Below are 5,146 nucleotides of genomic sequence, written 5' to 3' on the forward strand. Positions count from 1 at the left end.
TACTGCCTTTCCTGATTTGTAAGTTTTGAACAGGAAGTGAGACATATTCTTATATAGTTTTCTTCAAGAAATGCAAACTGTCCGTCTTGCAATTAAAAGATTTTATTGTGAGAAAAAAAAACAACTTTAAGCTTTAATCTTGTAAACAACATGCAAGATCATAGCAGGAAAAAATGTTAATATGTCTGGAGAAGTGACCACAGTAACCACAAAAATGTCATACAACTTCTGTGCAAATCTTAAATTCTGATTGTTATAACTGTGACTTTGACCATCATCTCAGAGGGGTTTGCTCAGTGAAGTAGAAATTCACAAACATAGACAAAGATCAAGTTGAGGTGAAGAGATCAACAGGTGAGATTTGGTAAATTAGCATCTGTGTGGACTCACAGAATTCTTATCAGGGATTCCACCCCAATGTGTTTAATTTGAAAGAAAGGCTTCAATAGTCAGTCAGAAAATGTGGTCTTATCACCACAGGTCACTGTGTCTTGGAGTTATACTTAACTTTATAGTAATTTACTGCCCATGGAGCAAGATTTTTCTCACCACAGTCTGTCTCTCTTGAGCTTAATGAGAAGCTCATTCAAATTCACCAACTGCTCAGAATTAGGAAGAAAAATAGCATACTATATGTGAATTCTTTTTAAGGTGAATTTTCCATTCAAAACTTAATAGGTCAATTTCCTGGATATAAATCATGAAAAGTAAAAGGTAATTAGAGTGAGACAAATAAGCACTGATTGTGAAGCACTGGGGTTTTCTCTGCCAGTGAAACAGTTTGCTGAGCAAGTTGCTGCTAATTTTATTTAAAGTAAAATATCAGTCAGTCATGTGGACCACTGCTGACATACTCAGAGCCATATATAAGCAGCTTAAAGCAGCGATAAAATTTCAGTTTCTGGACAAATTTGTTCATTATTTTAATTATTCTGTATATTTGTGGCCTGTCGCAGAGTTCATAGATGGTCAATAGAAGAGAATTTTGAGCAAACGTTGAACACAATGTGATTTATTACCTTAGGAAATAAATAAATAAAAGATGTCAGCGATTGACAGCGTCAGTGCTTGTAAAATGGCAAGCAAATCTGAGGAAGCTGGGTGCAAAGCACATTGTTCTGCACATAAAATTTTCAATTTCTAAGTAAAGAATAACTTCTAATAATTGCGTTTGCAGGCAGACCTACTACACCATACTGTACAGCTTTAGTGGCTTGGCTTAGTTTGCATTGTAATGGCTGGTGTTTGTTCCTCTCCAGTCTTTGTCTATGAACAGGTGGGCGCTAGAGCTTGTTGAAGCCTCTAAATGTCAGCGCAGTCTTCCTCACCCCCTTACTTCTTTAATCTGTGTATTGCACACACACGCACACAAACATAATCACACAGCAAACACACACAAAATCAAAGCCTCCCGAGGGCGGTAGCAAAACTGAGAAGTGTAAAGCCTGAACAGACCCCAAACTGTATCTTTTTATCTTCAGATTCTTCTATTTACCTGCCTGTCAGTTGATTGTTTGTTCCCATCTAGATCATATCTCTTTTTGACTCATACTTTGAATACAGGAGTGATACACCTGCCCTCGCTTTGTGGTGCTCTTCTAGTAGAAAGCCTTTTCTCAGACATTCCACTTATTAAGGGGGAAAAAGTGATTTGACAAATACATAAAGAAAAAAAGATCATTGCATTCATTTTGAGTCATTATATACAACAGTTTACTGTAACTTCACTTACAGTGAAGGGTTTAGATTTGGAAGTATGCAAAAGAATTCTGAAAACTGTAAATCATGGCAGTTCCTGACAGTTTCAGTCGGGGGGGTGCTGTGTTGGTGTGTCATCATCAGTGAGGAGAAAAAAGTGTCAGTGTTTTCATGTTACTGAGACGAAACGTTGTTGTTGGGGTGGTGGCAGTCAATCGTTAGTGTAACATATTTCCTTCTAGCTGAGAGCTACATCACCACCGATAAAAAAAAAAAAAATCCTTAATGTCAGCTCCAGCTTGTGATTCAGATGAAGATGTTAATGTAGACAATCCATGTTAAATAGTGATTACTGAAGAAATAGCTGTATGAAATCATAAAGCACTTTTCATGTAACACCTCAGAATATACCAAAGTCTTTGAAATAATTATCATTTGGCTGTCAGCCAGGTTATTGGTAAGTCATCATTTAAGTGTTAAGTGCAAAGTAAAGGGTGGTCCGTTATTTTATACAATAATAGTTTCCTGATAATTTCAAAGTGCTTTATGTCTGTCTGGGGTCTGAGATATGGAAAATGACTTGGAAAGTCAATGTCATGTTTTTGAACCCTCCGTGAAGATGATGGCACATGAACCTGCTGGAACCATACGGTTCACCGTCCACGTGGACAGCGTGAAAGGTTCGAGGCAGTAAGTAGCTTGAAGAAGTTTTGGCATTTTCCTCTAACCTGTCTGATCGTGTCTGACCTGTCTGAAGTGCAATGGACTGAATGCTTCTTTTGTCTAACAGTACTGAACCTGTCAACATTTTCTGCACGTTTTTTACTCCTGCCTAATTTATACATATGAACTTCACTGTGTTTGTACCTGTGTGTTTTTATTAGGTTGACAGATGAGTGTTAAGTGTCATGCAAAGAAGCGCCATTAGTGTTCTGTATTTTTTTTTTTCTCCTCAGGACGGAGGGTTGAGGCAGCTTTGTGGCTCTGGTTGCGAGACTTCCTCTTCCACTGCCCGTGCCACTTCTTCTGCAGATCCTGTTAGGTGATAAATGCTATCTGGAGCTGTCAAAAGCATTGGAAACCACTGCCATCCACACCTACATGCATGGTGCGTACACAGACACACTTTACACACTCAAATTAACACCAAAACACACCTCTTAGTGTCACTGGTGTCTGGCTAATATCCAGCCATTACACAGAACATCAAGAGTACAACAAGTTGACAAAAAACAGTATACTGTGAACTAAGATGACTATGTGGAGATATAATCTTTGACTAGGTCGAATTAGTGTAATCTCTGTATTAGTGAAAAAAAAACACAAATTTCCTTTCCACAGGACAACTGATACTGGTTTATATGCATAAATGGTCCAGATATAAAGAATGATGTATGGTCTTTAAATTAAAAAAGAACACCATCAATTTTCACTGTAATTTATGAGCACATTAGAATCAGTGTTGCTTTTGTCCTAGCTACAAGTGGAGTAGCCTGTCCTCTGAGTTTCAAGTTGCAGAGCAGGGAGCAGCTCCAGATCTTTTTCAGCTGAGTGCGAATCCTCAGCAAGGTTGTGCAATGGCCCGGTGACAAGTCCTATTCCTGTTTTTCCTGCCAGGTAGTGGTGGATGTTTGGCCTGGCCCTTAAAACTTCACACACGCCAGTAAAGACATGCACATGCACACACACACACACACACACACACACACACACACACACAAACAACCCACGCTCACACACGCCCAGTTCGTTTCTGTTACACACCCATATTTTTTAGTAAGGCTAGCTGAAGCACTGTAGAAGTCTGGTATCACATACAGTAGTTTTGTGAAGTGTTTGTGCTGCTTGTGTTTGATGTAATGTGAGAACCTGGGAAAAGTTTAATGCAATTCAGAGACTTATTGGCGTAACGTCAGTGTTGAAACGCTGGAGGCGAGGTAGTGGAAGTGGGTGGTCCTGCTGAGCTTGAGAATCTGTGAGGAATACTCATGTTTTGGCTTTGCATTGGCACTGGGGTGCTTATCTGTGCCTCTGTGGCTCTTTCTGCTATACCAACACGCTTGGGTGGTGCAACATGTTCAATGGTTGGGCTGCTATAGTGTTAGCAACTTCCACATTGTTTTGTTTATGCAAATAAAATGTCACAAAGTTGCTGAGCAGATGAGATCTATGTTTGCAGTTAGCTGGAAATGAAGCTGCTAGGTTAGATTTTTGAGGCCAGCTTTTTGACACCCTATGCACAGACACCCTTATGCTGGTAAGGAAGACTCATTGCAAAGGCCTCTGGGTAATATCTGGCTGGTTTGTGGTCAGAGCGCGAGCGAGGTCACAATATTCATGTGGGCAGGAAGTAGGACTGTGGGGGAACTTCCACTTTCCTTCCTATGCTTACCCACGTTATGCAGCCATGTCTACTGGGGAGGAACTGTGGGGTGAACAACACGCACAGAGACAGACACCCAGAGACACCCTTTTAGAGAAAAACAATACTGTGCAGCTGCATCTGACCCTAGAAAAGGCAATGGGAAAGTCAGAAGAGGAGCAAAACAGTTAAAAAGAGAGCAAAGATAGCAAGAGAGCAAGTTGGGAAAGTAACCAAGAAAGCACATCAGCACACACTTCAGATGCTTCTTGGGAAGCCAGACTGAGAGAGTGGGAAAGAGACAGAGAGAAACAATAATAGAGAAACCGAGAAAGACAGAGAGTGAGAGAGAGAACGTGACAGAAAGAGAGAAAGTGGGGTTTTATAGAGCAGTGCACACCTGCTGATCCGCTTGAACTGAAAATATACTGGGAAGTGAGATACAGTTTGAGGGCTGTCAAGAAACAGACAGCCACAGGTTTACTGTAGGAGCCTGGCACTGGGATGTGGGGATACAGGCACTGGTGGTTTGACATAAATGGATACACAGCTGCAATGAACTGAACTGAAAACAGGAAATAAATGTGAACACAAAACCTGTCTTTTTTTCTCACAGACAAATGAAAAGAAGGAAGTTTCATCAATTCAGTCTAATCTGAATGTCAGCCATGGGCTGGAGACGCATTTGTGATCACTGGCATTTCCAAAAATAGATTTTTTTTTTTTTTCATCATTTTCAGTTTGACTGCGTCAAAGCAGCTATTGCTCTACAGAGTATATTAGCAGTTTTCAGGGGTGGGACTTAAAAGGGGTCGACTGAAGGAGTCATGTTCAAAATGATCACAAGTGATTTAAAGGGCAACTACACATACTGTAAACCAAAGTGCAAATGTCAGCCCTTCATGATATTCCATTTGCATCACATTCACTGCAGCAGAATGTGGGCTGGGGAGACACAACGTCTTGGCCCCTCCCTGTATTTTTCTGCATGTAATCATTAGTCAACATCACATCAAACTACACTCCTTGTACCACCATAACACTTCAGTTGTCTTTATAGTACATTATCTTTTGTGATGACAGTGT

This window comes from Toxotes jaculatrix, chromosome 15 (assembly GCF_017976425.1).
Source record: "Toxotes jaculatrix isolate fToxJac2 chromosome 15, fToxJac2.pri, whole genome shotgun sequence".
Lineage (NCBI taxonomy): Eukaryota > Metazoa > Chordata > Actinopteri > Toxotidae > Toxotes > Toxotes jaculatrix.